This window comes from Dasypus novemcinctus, chromosome 17 (genome assembly GCF_030445035.2).
Source record: "Dasypus novemcinctus isolate mDasNov1 chromosome 17, mDasNov1.1.hap2, whole genome shotgun sequence".
NCBI classification, from domain to species: domain Eukaryota; kingdom Metazoa; phylum Chordata; class Mammalia; order Cingulata; family Dasypodidae; genus Dasypus; species Dasypus novemcinctus.
Genome location: NC_080689.1, coordinates 50,204,061 through 50,227,149, shown reverse-complemented (window position 1 = coordinate 50,227,149; position 23,089 = coordinate 50,204,061). Strand labels below are relative to the sequence as shown.

The following is a 23,089-nucleotide window of genomic DNA, read 5'->3' as shown; positions in this document are numbered from 1 at the left end:
AGTGTTTCCACTCTCAGGGAAATTTGTATCGTAACATGGGCTTTTTTTAAAAAAGATTTATTTATTTAATTCCCCCCTCCCCCGGTTGTCTGTTCTCTGTGTCTGTTTGCTGTGTCTTCTTTCTTTGTCCGCTTCTGTTGTCGTCAGCTGCACGGGAAGTGTGGGCGGCGCCATCCCTGGGCAGGCTGCACTTTCTTTCGCGCTGGGCGGCTCTCCTTACGGGGGCACTCCTTGCGCGTGGGGTTCCCTTACGCGGGGGACACCCCTGCATGGCAGGGCACTCCTTGCGCGCATCAGCACTGCGCATGGCCAGCTCCACACGGGTCAAGGACGTCTGGGGTTTGAACCGTGGACCTCCCATGTGGTAGACAGATGCCCTAACCACTGCGCCAAGTCCGTTTCCCAACATGGGCTTAAAGTTAAAACAAGATAATCAAAGTAGCATGTCTGGCATCAGCCAGCAGATGGGGAATTCTCTTTGGCAAGGGCACTTTTCTGGAGATCGTGACATCACACCTCAGCTCTTCAAGGGGTGAGCAGTCCTGCCCTACCTCCCACCTCTGCTTCGGTGGCAAGAGGTGTACTTTCCCAGTGCCTGAGTCTGTAGCAACTTCTGCTCTAAAAGGTCCGTGGTATGTGTGCTCCCCCCACCTCCCTGAGGCCTTGATCCCTGAAACCTGGTGAGATCCCCTGATGGAAACATGATCCCTGAATTACAGGATCAAGGTGAAGCATTCAGAGGACTCACAGGCCACAGCTGTCTGGATCTGGAAAGCAGGGGTGGACTCGCTACTCAGGCCTGGACGGTCAGAACAGTCCACAGTTAAGGCATCTACAAGCGACCCAGATCAGCTCAGTTGGTCTCCATGTCCCAAGACATGTGCTGGAACGACATATGTAGTTCCATGTGTAGTACATACGTGGAGCAGGGCTAAGAGAGAGAGAAATTACCAATGGAACTTGTAGACTGGATGCTGAACTTTCAGACATGTGAGCCAGGACATTTCCTTTTTGGTTTAGCTGATTTGAGTGGAGTTTATCTCTTGTAACCCAAACCCGGGTTCTGTGGCCTCCCTTTCTGTGCCCTCAATTCCCAATCCACGCCACTCACACGAGAGCCACCAGGCCCATCGACCATGCCCTGAACTTACTGTTGGGCATTAAATAGTTGACTGCTGCCCTCGGTGGCAGGTGAAATGACAGAGGTTCCTTTGCGCTCTCATCGAACAATGTCATCCCTTCTCCCTACCACAACCACAGGGCTGCTTGCGGGTTTCATTTCAGGTTTCAGACAGGTAAATGAAAGTTACCGAAACTCATCAACGCTGAGCTGTGATATTTAACAGGGCACTTGGATTCAGTTTTTTTTTCTTCTGCATTAATGGCCAAAGCCTGTCAGTTATTACTAGAAGATGAAAGATTTCAAAAATATATATTATAGCAAATACCAAGATAAATGGCTAATATTTCAGTAGAATTTCCACATAAGAGAAAGGTTATTCTACTGAAAAGTCTTTGTTTTATGATTCACACTTAACCTTTTCATGTAGCAGGCACATAAAAACCTCAGGAAGTCATTATATCTTGACAAGGTTTTTTAGGCAATTCATACATAACTCTCGCGTTTCTCCTGGAACAAATTTCACCGAGCTGTAGAATAGGAAATACTGCCTTGGGCAGGGGTAGTGACACCAAGAGAGCCCTTCTCCCAGTAAGGAGATGGACTATAATCCACAAAGGGCACAGTTTAGAATAAAAGCCTGCAAATTCACTGCTAAAGATTTAGTAAGCCCTTATGCCTGACATCTATTCATCTGGGATTGAAATGTCTTTGAGAAAGTATCAGAAACAGAAGTACTATTAATATTACATGACAACCACCCAGAATTAGGTGACTACATTCCTGGTTTCAATACTGATAGCCACAACACTCGTACAGACACCCCAGCCCACAGCACGTTTCAAAGCCCATTTGTCCCAAGCAGGCTTTGCAAGGATGGAAGAATAGTCAAGCTGAGGGTTCAGCCACTGTCCAGTCAATGTCACTTCATTGCAGCGGCTCCAGTCCATTCCACCCTCTGGCTTATGTAGGTGTGGCAGTAGGATCTGTTAAAGAATTCGAAAAATAGATATTGGGTTGTGTTTGTGGACTGGTCTGTTCCTCTGGATGTATTAGATTGTATTAGATTCAGAGGTTTCACTTTTACTCTTATTAACTCAAGATTAGAGCTTTTATTTGACCACATCATTAGGGCGACTTGGTTTGAGTCCCCACCTACAGCTAGCCTACAGATGTGGGCTATATAAATGGATGCGCAATAAAAGGCAGAGAAGTAAATACACAGAGAAGGAGAACAGAGTTTAGTTTTGGACGCTAGAGCCCCAGGGAGAGAGCTGAGCCCCTTGCCTGATAGTTTGCAGCTGAAGAGACCAGAGCCCTGAACTTCTGAGAAAGCCTGGAAAGATACAAGCCCTGGGGAGAGAGACAAGCCTTATGCTAGCTCACAGCTGAGATTGGAAAGAGCTGGGAACACTGAGCCTTAGGAGGAAGCGGAAGGTTGAATCCTCGCAGAGACCAGCAGCCATCTTGCTCCAATATGTGGCAGCAGACTTTGGTGAGGGAAATAACTTACACTTTATGGCCTTGTAACTGTAAGCTTCTACCCCAAATAAATACCCTTTTTAAAAGTTAACCAGAAAATTGAAAACAAAGAAAGCCAACAGATTTCTGGTACTTTGGATAAGCACCCCTTTGGCAGACTAACACAGAAGGGAACACATACCTGGATGGCGGGCAGGGGAGAATGCTTTTGCCATGCATTTTGGGAATTGTCTGTCTTCACCTCATGCTCTGTGGTGGGTGAGCATCAAATTCCAAGGACATTGAAACAGATTGGTCCACACTTTTCTGAAATGTGGAAAATATCTGAAAGCTGATCTAGGTTGCCCGTTCCTTGGAGGTGGCCCCACCTCATGATTCCAACCCAGGAAAGAGGCAATGCACCATTCCAGCCCTCCTCAAAGGAGCAAGATTCTTCCAGAATTTGCACAGACTGAGCTTCTGCACATTACATCCTTCCCTAACCTCATAACAACCCACATTCCATACGAGCAGTGGGAACCATTAATAAGAGGCAAATGGAGACTTCTTTTGGTGTTTCATTTCAGAAGATCAAGCCTTAGGGAAGCGGATTTGGCTCAATGGCTAGGGTGTCCACCTACCACATGGGAGGTCCAAGGTTCAAACCCAGGGCCTCCTGACCCGTGTGGTGAGCTGGGCCACGTGCAGTGCTGATGCGTGCAAGGAGTGCTGTGCCCCGCAGGGGTGTCCCCTGCATAGGAGAGCCCCATGTGCAAGGAGTGCGCCCCATAAGGAGAGCTGCCCAGTGTGAAAAAAGTGCAGCCTGCCCAGGAGTGGCGCCATACACACGGAGATCTGACATAGCAAAATGACGCAACAAAAAGAGACACAGATTCTGGGTGCTGCTGACAAGAATACAGGCAGACACAGAAGAACACACAGCAAATGGACACAGAGAACAGACAACTGGGGGTGGGGTGGGGCGAAATAAATAAAAGATTCTGGGTGCTGCTGACAAGAATACAAGCAGACACAGAAGAACACACAGCAAATGGACACAGAGAACAGACAACTGGGGGTGGGGTGGGGCGAAATAAATAAAAGAAGGGGAGAGAAACAAATAAAAAATAATAAAAATAAATAAATCTTAAAAAAAAAGAGAGAGAAGATTAAGCCTTAGAGGTTGGGGTCGTTGTCTCTATCTGGGGATACTGCTATTAGAGGGTGTTTTAGTTTTTAGCTGCTAAGACAAATACTATACAATGGGTTGACTTAACCAATGGGAATTTATTGGCTCATGGTTTTGAGGCTGGGAGAAGTCCAAAATCACGGCATCAGCCAGGCGATGCTTTCGGCTTTCAGGGGCTGACTGCCGGCGGTTTCCAGTCCTTGGCTTTTCCCTCACTTGGCAATGCACATGGTGGTGTCTTCTTTCTTCTATTGACTTCTGGCTTCTTCCCAAGGCTTTTTTCTCCATGTCTGAATTTTGTTCTGCTTGTAAGGGACACTACTAATCTGGATTAAAGCCCAACCTGATTCGGTTGGGCCACACCTTAGCTAAACTTCCCCAGGTCCTGTGTCCATGGGCCCACCTCCACCAGAATGCAGACCGTGACCAAGAGCATGCCCAAACGGGGGTACCCAACTCAGCCCAGCAGGGAGGGGAAACCAGGCCCACCCAGGAACACTGAGCGGTCTGTCTACCCAAATTGAATAAGTTGGAGGCCGTGCTTTTATTAATTTGGGGGGTGGGGAGGGGTAAGTGGTTTGAGAAAAGTGGGAAAAACAAATATGAAATGAAGCATTAAACTATGGGCCACCCTTTTTGGCCTCACGGTGGTGGTGGGATTCCCTAAGTTCGTAGTTTTGTTTTCTTGTTTGTCTTTTATGTGAGGGATGAGAATGTGATTATAGGCTTCTGGGAGGAAACCAGGAGGGAAGACAAACCTGAATTCTTGATAGAAGAGGCAATTGACCAGCTAATGATCTAAAGAGACTGGAGAGGAAGGAGTTCAGGTCACAGAGGAGTTAAGTTCGGAGAGAAGGGGTACTGCCCTCACCAGCAGAGACGAGGTTTAGGAAGTACATCTAAAAAAGGTGACTTGACCTGCTCAGTTTTAAGGAGTTGGCATCTTTTTACTGACTTCTGTTTTCCCTACGAAGGAAGCGTGAACTGAGCCTGTTAAGAAAGAGGAGGAACATAGCATGGTCTGAAGCTAGAAAAGATTGGGAAAGGCTTGAAGTATTTTCAGAGATGGAGAGAGAAAAATAATTAAAAAGACAAAGTATAATCGTTGGTCATTATTGTTGAACTGGCTGAAGTTGATGATAAAATCATAACTATTATAAATTATAGATTATAAAATTATATATAAATATAAACTATTAAATTATAAAATAACTGTAGCTAATTATGTTATTTATTCATTTGTATTATCTGCAGCACTCCTCGGCTTGGGTTTAGGCAAAGAGAAAAATATCAGTGTTGACTTGAGTAGATGCTCATGGAATAAATGAGCAAGGGGCTTAAGAGTTTTGATAAGACAGACAAAAGTGCGCTAGAAAGGTAATTAAGGAAAATATATTACATTTTGCAGCATTTGTTACACTTGTAGCAAAGATGATTTTTATTTTTTCATTTTAATAATTTTGTTCGATCTATAAGCATTTTGATTTTCCTTCTAAACATAATTTCTTCTAATCATTTGTACTGTTACGGTTTTCAAATATCTTATTTTGATCTGTTTTAGTTTTCATTCCTTTTCTTCAGTTCCCTCTACTCATAACATTTGTTCTGAATATTTTCTGGAAAAGATAATAGGGATTATCTAGGGCAGGGCTTCTCTATCTATTGTGATGAAGGATTCAGTTTTTATTTTTTCTCCCAATCCACTGTGGACTAATACTTTAGTAAAATACAATAACAGTGATCAAATACTTACATATCACAACAATATACTATTGTTAACTAAGTTGCTAAATGCTTACTCTCAATTTCTATATTTTAGTGGCTATTTAGGGTCCAGCACCAGACCACTTCCTATTCAGAGTAGCACTGATTGATTAACTCCCTCCTTTGATTTATTTGTTTTAAATAATATTTATTTTTAATGGAAAACCTTTGGGCAGTCCAGAAAAAGGAAAAAATTAAATCTCATGTAATTTTATCTAGAGATAAAAGCTATTAAAATTCAGTATATTTCCTTTTAAGTCTCTCTTCTATACACACATGTATTTTATTGGCTTTAATAACAAATAATTCATACATCGCACAATTCATCCATTTAAAGTACGATTCAAATGCTTTTTGTATGTTGACATAGTTGTGCGGCCATCACCACAGCCAAATTGTAGAACATTTTTATCACCCTCAAAAGAAACCTGTACCTATTAGCAGCAACTTCCCATTTCCCCTTCCCCTACCCCCTGCAACCACTATCGGCTATTATGAATAATGCTGCTCTGAATATTTGTGAACGCATTTTTGGGTGGATGTACATTTTCATTTTTCTTGAGCATATACCTAAAAGTGGAATGTCTGGGTCATATGATAACTCTATGTTTATCATTTTGAAGAAACACAGATTTTTATATCATAACTGAAAAAAAAAATCCTGGAACCATTATTTATATTTGTGGTAGGGGATGGTCCCGGTGCAGCCCACAAATAAACCCTGCGCTCAGGACCAGTATGTTAGCCAGCTCTGCATGGAATGATGAACATGGGTGACCCGTTTTGGGAGTGCCTTGAGGTCCCTTAACACCATCTCCTAGCAGATGGGAGCCTCAGGCACAGGGGGTCTCCTCCTGCCCCAGCAATTGTGAACATCCACTGGAGACAGGATGGCTGTAAAGTATTTAAATTTTGTGCCCATGGTTCACCCCCACTGCTCTCTCTGTTCCCTCCACTGCGAGCAAGCACACGGTGTACGGAGACCCACTCTCTGTGTCGGCCACAGTTTGAGACCCACTAGCCAGGGGGATCGATCGAGGCTCACTAGTGAGGCTCACCTTGCTCGTCTCTTCTCTGTGGGAGTAAACATTCCATCAGTGCCTTCTTGAGTTGTGCTTTCACTGGTGACCTCAACACTTGCAAGTCATGAAGTGGATGGGGACCCGAGGACTGCTGTTCCTGATGGCACACATCCTTGTGCTCTTTGCTACCCTCCATGCAGTGAGACTTCTCTCCTGAAGATGGTAGTAGGTGTCTCTCTTCTGACTGGCAATATTTTTTGCTAAACTTAACAATTTTCCCCATGTCTTTCAATAATTTTCAAAAAGATGATTTTTAATAGCAAAGCATTTTTCCATTTTCTGGGAGCACTATAATTATTTTCTTACTGTTGGGTAACTTACTGCTTGTATAAATAATACTGATATATTTATATATCAGTATGTGAGTACAAATGATAACATTAATCTTTACTTTTATTTTCAAAAGTTTATTGGCTGTGATTGCTTCAAAAGCACGTATCCTAAAATGGGAATGATATAGAGAAGATTAGCATGGCCCCTGTGCAAGGATGACATGCAAATTCATGGAGCAGTCCATGTTTTTTAAAACGGAAAATTTTAGGTTGTCTATACATGTTTTAGTTTCCTTGTTGCAAAAGGAGATACCATGCAATAAGTTGGCTTAAACAACGGAAATTTGTTGGCTCACAATTTTGAGGCTAGGAGAAGTCCAAATCAAGGCATCATCCAGGTGATGCTTCCTTCCAAAGACTGGCGTTCTGGGGCTGGCTGGGGATCCTTGGTTCCTGGTTCTCTGTTACGTAGCAGTGAACATGGTGGCCTCTCCTGGCCTCAGCTTCTTTCTTCTCATGGCTTTCTATCTGCCTGAAATTCATTCTGCTTATAAAGTATTCCAGTAATAGGTTATGATACATCCTGATTGAGTTGGGCCACCCCTTAACTGAAATAACCTTATCAAATGGCCCCACAGTGGGTTCTCACCCACAGGCATGGATTAAATTTAAGAACATGTTTTCTGGGAAGCAGATGTGGCTTAAGTGATTGGACTCCCACCTACCACATGAGAGGTCCCTGGTTCAGTTCCCAGTGCCTCCTAAAGAAGACAGTGAGCTGGCATGATGGACATGTGCAGCAAGCTGATGTAACAAGACACAAGAAGAAAAACATAATGAGAGACACAACAAAGCAGGGAACGGAGGTGGCTCAAGTGATTAGCACCTCCCTCCCACATGGAAGTTCCCTGGTTCTGTTCTCAGTGCCTCCTAAAGAAACAAGGACGATGAACAGACACAGCAAGTGCAAATGAGAGAAATAAACAAATAAAATAATCTTTAAAAAATAAAAATAGCATCTTTTCTGGGGTACATAGCTCCAAACCACCACAATATGTTACTAGAATAAAAACAAAACAAAACATACAACTGTACAAATAAGCAGTGAACCCTAATGTAAACTATAGATAGCTAATAGTACAATTGTAATAACATTCTTTCACCAACTGTAACAAAAGTACCACTGTAATACAAAGTGTCGATAATAGGGAAAACTGTGTGTGTGAGGGAAGTTATATGTGAACTCTGCATTTTCTGTATGATTTTTCTTTAAAACTATAGCTTTTTTTTTTTTTAAGGTTTTAGTAATAAAAAGGTATGGAGAATTCCTAGGATGATGGTTATCGTCTCCCAACCTTGAGGGAGGAAACCACTGACAAATCACACACTGTCCCAACACCCCTGGCCAACACAGGGAGGGAGAAAGTCATTCCCCGAAAAAGGGTCAGTCTTCATTAATCTGAGAGGGTGGGAGGCCCGGTGCACAGGGGCTGTCACATGCTGCTGGAGATGGGCAGGGTGCCCTGGACCCCTAGCTGGCCTCTTGAAGCCAGGGGAGAAGCACATCCAGGTCCTCTCTGGCAGTGGATTCTGGGTCACCAGGCTCATATTTCTTACCCTTGATGAGGCTGTTGCTTCCCCAGGTGCAACTTTCATCCTGAAGGTTGGCACAAGGTTGGTGACAGGGAGAAAGATGTGGTTCTGGGATGAGGCGATTGTCTTAGAGGAGTTCTGGGCTGCCCGGATCCTGTGCAGCTTGATGTAGCCTGGGTTCTTGCGGGGCTTCTCCAAGGTGACGAGGGCCGAGTTAAGGTTCAACGTATGCCTTCCCGACTTTGGTCCCCACCTGTGGGCCCCTGCAGGCAGCTGCCAGGAGCCAGCAATGGAGGCAAGGCCAGCAGTGCTATGATCTGGCCTTAGAGTGGGGAGCCAGGTCTCAGGTACCCCCATGTAAAAACTAAAACCTTTATAATTAAGAAAAAGCTGATTGGCTTCCAGTTTTGATCTATTATTTTTGGCATATATTTGTTCTCTTTTTTCAATATGTTTTTTTACCCAATTTCTAATTCCTTACATTCAGTCTTCTCTTAACCTTTGTTAAGGCAAAGGCAATGTTATGCCTTAGACTTAGAAACAAAAAAAAACACTTTGAGGGGAGTCGATGTGACGCAAGCAATTGAGCTCCTGCCTCCCACATGGGAGGTCCCAGGTTTGGTTCCCTGTGCCTCCTAAAGAAGACGAGCAAGGGAAGCAGATTTGACTCAATTGATAGGGCATCCACCTACCACATGGGAGGTCCAGGGTTCAAACCCAGGGTCTTCTGACCCATGTGGTGAGCTGGCCCACATGCGGTGCTGATGTGCACAAGGAGTGCCATGCCACACAGGGGTGTCCCCCATGAAGGGGAGCCCTGCGTGCAAGGAGTGTGCCCTACATGGAGAGTTGCCCCATGCAGAAAAAGCACAGCCTGCCCAGGAGTGGTGCTGCACACACAGAGAGCTGATGCAGCAAGATGATGCAACAAAAAGAGACACAGATTCCCAGTGCCACTGACAAGAATGCAAGCAGACCCAAGAACACACAGCAAATGGACACAGAGAGCAGACAGTGGGGTGGGGGGGAGGGGATAAAAAAAAAAGACAAGCAAGATAGCAAGGTGACACAAAGGGCTGGTGCTGTGAGTTGACATGAGATGTTGCAATGAGGAGATACAAGAGACACAACAAGCAGGGAGCAGATGTGGCTCATGCGATTGGATATCTCCTTCCCACATGGGAGGTCCCAGTGCCTCAAAAGAAAAAAAAAAAAAAAAAGACCAGCAGACATAGAAAGCACACAACAAACACACAGAGATCACACAGTGAGTGCAAACAATGAGGAGGGGTAAAAAAAATTAATAGATCTTTAAAAAAACACTTTGATATCTTTATAATTTGCCCCATTAACTTGCAAAAGAGAATTAGTAAACCAAAGAAGTCATCTGAAGAACCCAACAACTATTATGCTTTTTTTTTTTCTTTTAGAAGGAGAAAATAATCAGAAAAGAAAAAAATGCATTGGCAATGTGAAATAGTAACAAATATATTTCATAAGCAAACACTATTTCCAAAAAAAGCAAGTTTTCTGGCTCCAAGCAATTTTCTCAAGCCTGGAATTTCTCTTGCAGATTTCAAAATCTTTCTTGGTCCCAAGAGTATTACAATATGTTGAATTAAAAGAAATCTCAGAAATCTGCCATTTGAGCAACTTAGTTTTATTGCTTAAACTTGGGAACTTGTCTAAACTTGATTAGGCAAAGCGCTTTAAAATTTTTGTTATCTTTTGAAGCTTAAGGCCAAAATGGTCACAGTATACCTTTAGTAATCTTACACTTGGGGAGATGTTTTCCTCTCCATATAAGGTTTTGGTGTTGGGCAAAACATACATACATATTGTAAGAGACTTTAACTTTTAGAACAGTTTTAGATTTACAGAAAAATTGAGAAGATAGTACAGAAAGTTCCCAAATACCCCACACCCAGTTTCCACTATTAACATTTTACATTAGTGTAGTACATTTGTTACAGTGAGCCAATATGTTATTAATAACTAACGTCCATACCTTATTTATATTATTTTTTTTACCTAATATTCTTATTCTGTTCCAGGGCCCCATCCAGGACACTGCATTACATTTAGCCATCACGTCTCCGTAGCTCCTCTTGGCTGTGACAGTTTCTCAGATGTCCCTTGTTTTTGACGACCTAAACAGATTTGAAGAGTACTGATGAGATATTTCATAGAATGTCCCACTATTCGAATTTGAACAGACATGTATTTCTTTTTTTTTAAAGGTTTATTTATTTATTTAATTCCCCCCCCCCTCCCCCGGTTGTCTGTTCTTGGTGTCTATTTGCTGCGTCTTGTTTCTTTGTCCGCTTCTGTTGTCCCCAGCGGCACGGGAAGTGTGGGCGGCGCCATTCCTGGGCAGGCTGCACTTTCCTTCGCGCTGGGCGGCTCTCCTTACAGGGCGCACTCCTTGCGCGTGGGGCTCCCCTACGCGGGGGACACCCCTGCGTGGCAGGGCGCTCCTTGCGCGCATCAGCACTGCGCATGGGCCAGCTCCACACGGGTCAAGGAGGCCCGGGGCTTGAACCGCGGACCTCCCATGTGGTAGACGGATGCCCTAACTGCTGGGCCAAGTCCGTTTCCTGACATATATTTCTTATTCCAATTTTTCTCTGAAGAAAAGGAAAATATATTTTTATTTCCTTGCCTCCTAACATTCCATTATTGATTTACTCAAACATTTAAAACTATCTTTCTACTCACATTTTCCTTTATAACTTTGTTTGGTAAAAAGCATAGGCAGGCTACAGGGGTAGCTTCAAGGAGAGAGCCTGCTCAACAAACATGGAGTTGGCAGCATCCCCCATCCCGTACATCCTCACCCACCTGCCATCCCTGTCCGACTCTTAACCTTAAATGTGCAGCATTCTGGAAACCTCATCCCAGGAGACTTGACAGCCTCCACTTCTGTTTCTATAGACTCCAAACCTGATCAACCCTGAAATGCTAAATTTAACATGTCACGCCTGTAATCCATAAATGAGAGAAGCTGTAACAGTTTGATATTATTTATGAATTTCAAAAAAGATATTGATTATGTTTGTGTAACTGGTCTGGTTCTCTGGGTGTAATACCCTTTGATTGCATTAGATTCAGCTGAGACATCTGATTAAATTATGTTAAGACTAGGGCTTTGATTCAACTCAGCCTTGGGTTCTAGCCCCCTTGGGCTGGTAAAACAGACTCTCGCACACAAGTGGACACACAGAGAAGATACACAGGGAAGAGACCAGAGCAGCTGAGCCCAGAAAAAAATGAGCCCCAGGGAGAGGGATGAGCTTTATGCCAGCCTACAGCAGAGATTGGAAGAAGCTGGGACCATGGAGCCTTAAGAGGAAGAAAGAAGGCTGAACCCTTGCAGACTTTGCCCGCCATTTTGTGTCAACAGACTTTGGGCGAGAAGGTACCTCTTATGGTACCTAGAGTTGGACTTTTTAGGGCCTTGTGACTGTAAGTTTCTACCCCAAATAAATAATACCCTTTATAAAAGTCAACAGAGTTCTGGTACTTTGCATTAGTACCCCTTTGGCTGACTAAGACAGAAGTTTCATGGTTTAAAATCCATGGTCCCCAAAGGACATTGGATCTGATGCATACCAGGCCAGAGTGGCCTTTCTACAATGTCCCTAGGCTGACTTGGTAAAGATCAAGTTGATGTTGAACTTGACAATGAGTTCTTTTCTTAGATACTGAGCCCTGTCCCTTGAGCATGGACTGGACATTGTGAATCTCTTCTAACACAAAGAATGTAATAGAAGCGAGGGACTGTCAGTTCTGAAACTAGGTCATAAAAAATATGCTGACTTCCTCATTGCATTTACTCTCAAATTACCAGTTCTGGAGGAAGTCATTTGTCATGTAGTGAGGACACTCAAGCAGCCTACTGAGAAGCTCACATGGTGAGAAACTGAGGCCTACTTCCAACAGCCCCTGAGGAAATAAGGCCTCTTGCCAATAACCATGTGAGTAAGCTTGGAAGTGGATCCTCCCCAACCAAGCCTTCAGATTACCATAGCCATCTTGATGGCAACTTCTAGAGAGACCCTGAGCCAGAAGTGCTACCCCCAGCTAAGCTGCTCCTAAAATCCTGACTCACAGAAACTGTGAGATAATGTTTGCTCTAAGCTTCTAAGTTTGGGGGTGATTTGTTAAGCAGAAAAACTAACACAGACATTAAGAAGGAAACATGTTGAGGGGAGAACGGTCAGGGGTCTATAGCAGATACTGATCTGCCACAAAGTATTTTATCCAGCTGGCCCATTTTTCCCTCTCCACATCAAACAGAATGATTCTCTTGCTGTGTGACTTCCATGGCTCTGACTCCTCTGATTATAAAGGTTAAGAAGGCACATTTGAGAGCTTGCGTTTCTCAGGAATGGGAATTGTATTAGTCAGGGTTCTCCGAGAAACAGACTCAACAGGATATGAGATATATATGCAAATATTAAGTGATTCAATATTATGAATTCAATATTCATAATGATGAATGATTCATTATTGAATCACTTAATATTTCCATATTGGCTCACACAACCATAAGAATTGGCATGTCTGAATTCCATAGGGCAGGAGACAAGTTGGAAATTCTGATGAGGAGAAGCCACAGGTTGGACTATAGATGAATATCCATCAGTGAAACACCCTCATATTAACAATCAGGCCAGAGCTTACTTGGCCAAACCTAGCCAAGTTGATACATGAAATTAATCATCACAGTGTATCTTTTAACAACTTGGCACCCCTACATATCTCCTTAAACCATACTTAGTCTCCAAATAAAAACAATAACATAGTCATACTTTCACCTAACATAATACAACTATCCTGCCTACAACCAAAAATGCACTAATCTCCAGAAGATGATGCAAATTCTTGGATGATATTCACACTTACCCTTGATAGTATATAGCTTATATACTATGACATAAAGGTAATACAATATATGCTATATGATAAAGGAATATTTGAGTTTGTGAAAGGCTGCCAACAAAATATATGAGAAATGGGTTGGCTTTCACAATAGGGATTTATTAGGTTAAAAACTTACATTATGTCCAAATCAAGGCATCATCAAGAGATGCTGTATCAGGTTGTAGCTGTGGGTAATCAGGCACATGGCAGTGTCATCTAAAGGTGCTTTCTCTCCAAGCTTAGCTGTGGGTGATCAGGCACATGGCAGTGTCATCTAAAGGTGCATTCTCTCCAAACTTAGCTGTGGGTGATCAGGCACATGGCAGGGCATAATGGCAACATTGACTTGTCTCTCCTGGCTTCTCTCTGTCTCAGTGGCTCTTCCCCATGTGCCTCTGCTTTCAGTCCTCTGTTTATAAAGGACTTGAGCAAGAGGAGCAAGACCCACCCTGGGTCATGCCTCACTTAAGTAATCCACTCAAAGGCCCCCCAACCGAATCCAATCTAATCAAAGGGTCCCACAGCCACAGGAATGGATTAGTTTCAAGAACATGATCTTTCCTTGGATTAAAAAAAATAAAGCAATAACACAGGAGATAATGTGTGTGTGTGTATGTATGTATGTATGTATTTTTTTAAGAAGGTACCAGGGATTGAACCCAGAACCTTGTACATGGGAAGCAGGTGCTCAACCACTGAGCTACATCCACTCTCCCAAATACACTTTTTAGTGTATATACACAAACATATTTATAAAAAAACAAGGAAGAAACACTCATACCCATTACAATCCTCATTTCTGTAACTGGTCACAAGGTCATAGTTCATATTTACACCTACCTTCTTCCACTAGCCATTCCCTATTCCCTTTACCCTCAGCAAGCACCTTGGCTGACTGTGGTTCTTTGGTGGGGTGACCCAAACCTTTATTGCTGAAGGGTCTGGGCCATTAGTCATCCTGCCTGAATTGGGTTGTTGTAGTTTCCGATAAACTTTAACACAGGGAATGGTAGATTAAGAGATGCCTTACAGGATCTCCTGTATGCTAGGCACACTCTTCATCTTCACTGTGTAGTAGCAGTCTTATTTCCCCTTGCATATCAGGATCAGTCTCCCAAGTCGGCATAGTAACTCCCTTCTCTGCCTGTTGATTCAGAGGCAAAGTGGCTGGGTGGCAGTCTTAACTTCCAATTCAATGGCATCGTGTCCCCTGATGGAAGCACTCATCCTTTTGGAACTGAGACCCGAGCTTAAGGATACAGGGACAAGAAACAAACAAACAAAAAAAACCTTTCAGTGATCACAAGAGGTAATAATGATTGGTGCCACTACCGTGTCCACACCTTGATTTCTGAACCCACAAATCCTGGCTATGGGGGAAACAGCACTGTAGATTGAACATTGGTTTAGAACATATACAGCCTCCTGGAGAACACTGCCCCAGGCTTGCCAGGTATTGACCCCCAGTTGGTGCCCTAATTGAGTCTTCAAAAGGCCATTCCATCATTCTATCCATCAAGCTTCTTTGGGATGATGGGGAACATGGTACGATATGTTCCATAAACAGGGTCCCATTCCTGACCATCCAGCCAAACCACTGGCCGTAGCCCGAGGATCAGTGTACAAAGGCACTCCAGCCATTTCTCTTTCCAAGCAAAATGAACAACCAGGTGCACTGCTCGAAGTTCTGCCCACTAGGAGGATTTCACTTTACCACTGTCTAAACTTTAGACAGGAATATTTATATATGTTTTTTAAAAACTATGCTCTTTCTAGAGGCATTCTTAATACAGTAGGAGAAATACTGGATAATGTAGACACCTCTAGAATTTGAATGAAAAAAGGAAGCCACCGTGTAACTCCATCCACCTCAAGGGTACTGGATTTCCTGGGGCAGAGGAAAGAAGCCAAGTTTTAGTTTATCTATTTTTTTTACATCCTCTCAGGCATGACTTAAGTGCTTTTAATGTATTAGGAGCCATGTTGGATAACCAAGACTTGTCTAGAATCTAAAGTGAGAATATCGGGAAACGGACTTTGGCCCAGTGGTTAGGGCGTCCGTCTACCACATGGGAGGTCCGCGGTTCAAACCCCGGGCCTCCTTGACCCGTGTGGAGCTGGCCATGCACAGTGCTGATGCGCGCAAGGAGTGCCCTGCCACGCAGGGGTGCCCCCCGCGTGGCGGAGCCCCACGCGCAAGGAGTGCGCCCGTGAGGAAAGCCGCCCAGCGTGAAAAGAAAGAGCAGCCTGCCCAGGAATGGCGCCGCCCACACTTCCCGTGCCGCTGACGACAACAGAAGCGGACAAAGAAACAAGACGCAGCAAACAGACACCAAGAACAGACAACCAGGGGAGGGGGGGAAATTAAATAAATAAATAAATTTTTAAAAAAACAAAAAAAGAAAAGAAAATAAAGTGAGAATATCCACAACTTGCTGTAGTGTTTTTCCACCAAACATCCTGGGATCCTTGGTAGGACCCAGCACTGTGAACCCTTACCCTTTTGCCTGCCTAGTCCCAGGGAAGGAAATCTCCATCTGTGGCTGAGGGGAACTAGCCTCTAAGCCACTTCACCCACTGACCTCAATCCCCCTCCATGAAAATTACCCTTGAGATCGGATCCCTCTTCTGGGTTTCTTCATCAGAAAGCCCCACCCAGGTAGAGAAACAGTCCCCTTATTTCCAGGAATCAGTTGCATAGCCTCTACCTAGGATGATGGGCAGCCTCACAGGTTTTGAGATACATGGGAGAATCGAAGTTGACGTTTTTGTTCTGTTTTTGTTCTGGAGCCCCCAGAGCTGTACTTTCATACACACCCAAGGCAGCTGTGGAGTGGAGCTCTGTCCTACCCAATGGTCTGTGGAAACATTTTTACAGCATCCAGGACTATGGAACCGATGACACAATGTACCTGAGGCACCCACCCTCCTATATATTGGTTAAGTTACTTCCCTCCCTGAGATAATGGCACTCACTCCCCCCACTCAAACCCCCCACCTCCAAGCACCCTGTTCTTGCTTAATTCAGATCCAGATGCCATGTTCGAAAAAGGAGGGAAGATACACTTGTTCTACACAGAAGTGTGCAATAAAACAGTTTCTGTGGTTAAATTTTGTATCTGAGACAATGTTTGCTAGTAGTTACACCTTATCTTTGAGCTCACAGTGCATTGGGAAGACAGACATGTACTACATCGCTAACGGCCATATATACCATGATTAGTGCTACGTTAGGGTAATGAACAAGTTATGATGCAACACAAAGGCCAGAGTCGTCAGCATTGCCTGGGGTTCAGGAAAGTCTTCAGGGTAAAGGTACCAAGTGAGTTGCCTCCTGAAGTAGGAGTTTACCAAGTCAAGCGAAGGGGTAGATGTTCAAGGCAAAAGAAAAGCACACACCAAGTTGAGAAGTCCTGAAAATTTCTAGTGCATAGAAAGAAGGACAAGAAGCAAATGTGCCCAGATTGAAGGAGGGAGATGGGGACATGTTTTAGTTTTCTGGGAGGCTGAAAGCGGATATGATGAAATGGGTTGGCATAAACAATGGGAATTTATTAGCTTGCAGTTTGAGGCTGGGTAGAGGTCCTAATCAAGGTGATGCTTTCTTCCTGAAGACTGGCTGCTGGCAATCTTTGGCTCATCTGCCACAGGGCAAGGCGTGTGGCACCATCTGCTGGTCTCTCCCTTCTCTTCCATGTTTTGTCGATTTCAGCTCCTTGCTTCCATGGCTTTCTCTCCTTCCCTCACTCCCTCCATCCATGCATTCTGTCCTACAGAGGACTCCAATAATAGGATTAAGCCCCATCCTGAATGTAGCTTCGTTATAAGTCCTTCTTACAATGGGTTTACACCCACAGGAGTGGATTAGATTTAAGAACATGTCTTCTGGTGTGCACACAGCTTCAAACCACCACAGACAGGTGAGGAGTGTCAAGAAACAAGGTTGGAGAAATGGGTTGTGGCCAAACTGGGAAAGTAGGGTGTGGGTTTTGGCCCAGTTTATCCATGCTAAGATGTTTATACTATATCTCATAGACTAGGGAGACAGCAAAGGGTTCAGAGCTGGAGATATCATGATTTTTTGTCAAGGAAATAATACTGGGAAGCAGAGTAGAGGCTAGGTTGTAGCAGTTTGATATTATTGATGAATTCCAAAAAGAAATATTGGATTATGTTTGTAAAATGATCTTTTTCTCTGGGCATACTAGATTATATTGGATTCAGAGGTTTACCTGATTAAATAATTGATTAAATAATCACAGATAAAAGGCATGGCAAAGGACAGAGTTAAGGGTTTTCAATGTTGGAGTTTTGACGTTGGAGTCTGATGCTGGTCTTAAGCTGGCGTCCCGGGGACAGAGACAGAGCCATTTGCCTGATAGTCTGCAGCTGACCTTGTAGAGAAAACAGATAAGCTGAGCCCAGAGGAACTCAGGAAGCCTGAACCCTCACAGACGTCAACAGCCATCTTGCTCCAACACGTGAAAACAGACTTTGGTGGCCCCAAAAAATGAAGGAAGAAGAGAGAATTGGGCACCAACTTCAGCTAATTTGTGGGCTAAAATATAATCCCTGGTAAATCTGACTGGGTAAAATAAAACTTTGGATGGTCAAAAATTTCAGTCACCAAGTCAAAATACAAATGATAAACTGGAAAATTATTTGCTACTCATATTAGGCAAAAAGCTAGCATTCTTATTTGTAAAAAGTTCTTAAAAACTGATAAGAAAACACCAATAATCCAATATAAAAAGAGGCAAAAGATATGGACAGATGGTTCATTAAAAAAAGAAAAATATCTCTTAAATACATGTAAGATGCTGAATCTTATTTAAAATAAAATAAATGCAAATTAAAATTATACTGAATTACTATTGTTTTAGTTTGCTAGGCTGCTTAAAGCAAATACCATGAAATGGGTCAGGTTTAAACATGGGAATTTATTAGTTCACAGTTTTAAAGCTGGGAAAAATATCCAGATCAAGGCATCATCAAGGTGATGCTTTCTTCCCAAAGACTGGCTGTCACCGATCCTTGATTCCTCTGTCACATGGCAAGGCACATGGTGGTATCTGCTGGTATCCCTTCTCTTCCAGGTTTTCTTGAGTTAAACTTTTTGCTTCCAAGGCTTTCTCTTTCTCTGTGCATTCATTCCGTTTATAAAGGACTCCATTAAGAAGATTTAGAGCCATCCCAAATGAGATGGATCACCCTTAACTGAAGTAGCCTCATCAAAAGGCTCTTGGGGGAGCAGATGTAACTCAGTGGTTGAGCACCTGCTTCCCATGTGCTAGGTCTTGGGTTCAATCCCCGGTACCTCCTAAAAAAAGGCTCTTCACAAGAATGGATTAGATTTAAGAACATATTTTCCTGGGTATATACAATTGCAAACCACCACAACCATTGTCACCTATTTGATTGTCAAAAGTCCAAAAGTGTATGAGGCTGTGAGGAAAGAGGTACTCAAATGCATTACTGGTGAAATTACAAGAATTACATACAAAGAATAATTTGACAATATCAAAGGTGCAACCCTTTAACCAAGCAATTTCACTTTGAGGAATTTATCCTATAAACATACTTGTATATGAACAAAATGATGTATATATTGTAATTATTCATTGCATTTTATTTGTGACATAAGTTTGGAAACCATTCAAATGTACATCAATGGGAGACTGGTTAAATAAATTATGGTACATCCATTCCATGGAACATTACATGTATTATAATTTTTAAAAAGATGAGTAGGACACAATGTAGCTCAGTGGTTGAGTGCCGGCTTCTCACATACGAGGTACAGGTCTCAGTTTCCAAATACACGGTCCAGGGTTCAATCCCTGGCCCCAGTATCTCAAAAAAAAAAAAAAAAGAGAGAGAGAGAGAAGAGACTACAGGAGAGACAAGAACTTCTTCTTCTTCTTTTTTAGGTACCCAGGCTGGGGATTGACCCCTGGACCTTGTATGTGGGAAGCCAGTGCTCAACCACAGAACCACACTGGCTCTTAAGTAGGGTTTTTCATTTGTTTCCTATTGTTTTTTGTTCTTAGCAGGCACTGGGGATCAAACCTGGGACCTCCCATGTGGGAAGCAGGTGCTCAACCACTTGAGCCACATCCACTCCCTTCTCTATATTCTTTAAAATAAATAAATATATATATATATTTTTAAAGATACTTAGATTACATAACAAATATAGGGATTCCCATATGCCTCAATCCTTACCCTTCCCATATTTTCCTACAATAACAACATCCTTCATTATTGTAGTACATTTGTTACAATTGATGAACACATTTTGGAGTATTGCCACACAGCATGGATTATAGTTTACATTCTCTCCTGCACAATTTTGTAGGTTATGGCAAGATATAAAATGACCTGTATCTTTGGTTGCAATGATGTCCATGTGTGAGGCACCACTCCCGGGTTCCAAGTCCTGAAAAGACCCTCATATTATACTTGTTTTTCCTTCTCTCTCCCCTCAGAACCTCCAGTGGCCACTGGAGAGCTGATAAAAGTTCTTCCATTACTAGAATCATGATAAGTCTATAGTAGAAAACAGTAAGTCTACTTTAGTCCACAGTTCATTCCCCAATCTTGGGGATTTTGGGATGATGATGCCCACTCCACCTCTAATTAAGAGGGGGCTTTGGTCCCATGAAGCAGATGGATGGCACTATCTTTCTTGCAATTGCAGACTCTCTCTGTCCCTTGGGATGGGTGTTGTCCATCATCATCTCCTTGTTAGTTGTCCTGGGTGAGTCCAATGAACTGGAGAGTAGGTGTTGCAACTCTTGAGATTCAGAGCCCAGTTGGCACATGGACAGCCCAAAGATTTAAGCCTCTTGGATATATACCTATCAACTCTAGTACTAACTATAAGTTTGAATAGAAGGGGCAGAAGGACCATGTAACGTGTAGGGAAACCACAACTGAGTCCAACTCTGTCACACTGGGGAGCATAAATTCCAAAGTAGGGCCCATGGGCAGGGCACCAAACTCCTAAGCTGTCTGCCCTGCCTATAGTTTCTGGATGTCTCCAGAGTCCTCCAGAGCCCTGCTATTTGAGGTATATTTATTTTGATAGTCAATGAGATCCTCCTGAGATGTGCATAAGTGTAACCTCTGGAATGACCTCCTGACTCACTCTGAAGTTTCTTAGCCATATAACTTATTTGCTTTACCTTTACCCCTTTTGGTCAAGGTCTTTGTCTGGTTGCTTTGCTAGTTGGTACTTAGTAGTAATCCCTTGGTACCAGGGAGTCTCATCCCTGGGAGTCATGTCCTATGCTGGGGGGAAGATAATGCGTTTATATGCTGAGTTCAGCTTAGAGAGAGGCCACATTGGAGCAACAAGGCAGCTCTCAGGAGGTATCATATATTCTTATGGAAAGATTTCCAAGATACATTAGGCTAAAAAGCAAGTTGCAAAGAAGTTTATATAATACATTAACTTTTATGTTAAAGACTAAAAATTGATATTTACATTTCACTGTTTATGCAAAAATTAAGTGCTAGAAGGGATACTTAAGAAAAAAAGAACAGTGGGTAAGGTAGGGTTGGTTTGGGAACTTGGGAGATGGGAAATAAGGAAGAAAGGGAGACTGTTTAAAAAAAAGATTTATTTATTTTTCTCTTCCCTTCCCCCCCCCCCAGTTGTCTGCTCTCTGCATCCATTTGCTGTGTGTTCTTCTGTGTCCACTTGTATTCTTCTCAGCAGCACTGGGAATCTGTGTCTCTTTTTGTTGCGCAATTTTGCTGCATCAGCTCTCCATGTGTGAGGCACCACTCCCGGGCAGGCTGCACTTTTTTTGTGCAGGGCGGCTCTCCTTATGGGGCACACTCCTTGTGCATGGGGCTCCCCTACGCGGGGGACACCCCTGCATGACACGGCAGGGCACTCCTTGTGCGCATCAGCACTGTGCATGGGCTAGCTCACCACACAGGTCAGGAGGCCTTAGGTTTGAACCCTGGACCTCCCATGTGGTAGGCAGACACTCTATCTGTTGGGCCGAATCCACTTCCCATAGAAAGGGAGACTTTTAAAAAAAATTGATTTTAAATCATAAACACTCTATACCCACCAAGCAAAAGCTCCCTTCTCCACATCTCCCTGTAACCTCTTACCTACTTTTTGTCTCTGTGAATTTGCTAATTTTAGATATATAAGTGACACAACACAACATTTGTCCCTATGTGCCTTCCTTATTTCACTAAGCATAGTGTTTTCAAGGTTCATCCATATTGCAACATATCTGAGAACTTCCTGTTTATGGCTGGATAATATTCCATTGTATGTATGTACCACACATAGCTTTTGTTACATTGGCCTTCTTAATTCCCATTCCTGGCTCTCTTCATTTGTTCCTATAGATTAGAGTTACCATCTGGAGTCATTTTATTGGCCAATACAGCTTTGCTCCTACCTACCTCCTTTGTGCTGTTATTGGTGAATGTATTACATTTCTTTAAATTACAGGCCCCAAAATACATAGTTTCATTCAGTTGCTTTTTTTTAAAAAGATTTTTATTTTCTTTCTCTCCCCTCCCCGCCCCCCCCCCCCCCCCAATTGTCTGCTCTCTGTGTCCCTTCGCTGTGTGTTCTTCTGTGTTCGCTTGGATTCTTATAGTGGGACTGGGAATCTGTGTCTCTTTGCTGTGTCATCTTGCTACACCAGCTCTCCATGTGTGTGGTACCACTCCTGGGCAGGCTGCACTTTTTTTGTGCGGGGTGGCTCTCCTTACGGGGCGCACTCCTTGCACGTGGGGCTCCCCTATGCAGGGACACCCCTGCGTGGCACAGCACTCCTTGTGCACATCAGCACTGCACATGGGCCAGCTCACCATGGGTCAGGAAGCCCTGGGTTTGAACCCTGGACCTCCCATGTTCTATCAGTTGAGCCAAATCCGCTTCCTTCAGTTGCTTTTAAAATCAGTTAAGGAAAAGAAATACGCATTTATATTGTCTTTTATAATTACATAATTACCTTTACTGGTACTCTGTGTTTTTTTTGGGGGGGTAGGGGGACAGTGGAGTCTAATTAATGTCTAGGATCACTTGCTTTCAGTCTGAAGAACTTCCTTTAGTATTTCTTATAAAGCAGGTCTTTAGCAACAAATTATTTAGATTTTTGTTTTTCTGGGAATTTCTCTACTTTGTCTTCATTTTTGAAAAATAATTTTTTGGATATACAAGTCTTGGTTGACAGGCTTTTTGTTTTTCTCTTTGAGCACCTTGCATATGTTATCCCACTGCCTTCTGGCCTCCATTGTTTCTGCTAAGTCATCTTATTGGGGCTTGTTACAATTCATTTTTCTCTTGATGTTTTCATTATTTTCTCCTTGTCTCTGAATTTCAGCAATTTACTAGGATGCTCTGTAGGTCTCTTTGAATTTATTCTCTTGGAACTTGTTGAGCTTCTTGGATATGTAAAGTTGAGAAGTTTTCAGCCATTATTTCTTTGTTGAGAGATGAACATTGAGAGCAGTTTAGCTACTCAGACCCTGAATCTGCTCCGATTTCAGCAGAAATCACCAGGGTTCATGTCTACATCAAGTTAACTGGTATTCTTTCTTCAGGGTGACAGACTGCCCTTTAGAACCCAATAATAGGGGGTTTGTGCTGAGGTCTCTATCTGCTGAGCTCTCCCCGGAGCAGAGTAAAACGATGCCAGGCTGG

The 23,089-nt window shown here is 43.1% G+C and overlaps 2 non-coding genes across 2 annotated transcripts; one reads left to right on the top strand and one right to left on the bottom strand.

Annotated features, from left to right (window-relative positions):
* Positions 1–7,032: 7,032 nt before the first annotated feature.
* LOC111767066 (U6 spliceosomal RNA) lies at positions 7,033–7,139 on the top strand. The gene has a single exon (XR_002798966.1). It is a non-coding gene; the product is annotated as a U6 spliceosomal RNA (small nuclear RNA).
* Positions 7,140–8,730: 1,591 nt separating this feature from the next.
* Positions 8,731–8,860, bottom strand: LOC111767063 (small nucleolar RNA U89). The gene has a single exon (XR_002798963.1). It is a non-coding gene; the product is annotated as a small nucleolar RNA U89 (small nucleolar RNA).
* Positions 8,861–23,089: the final 14,229 nt, after the last annotated feature.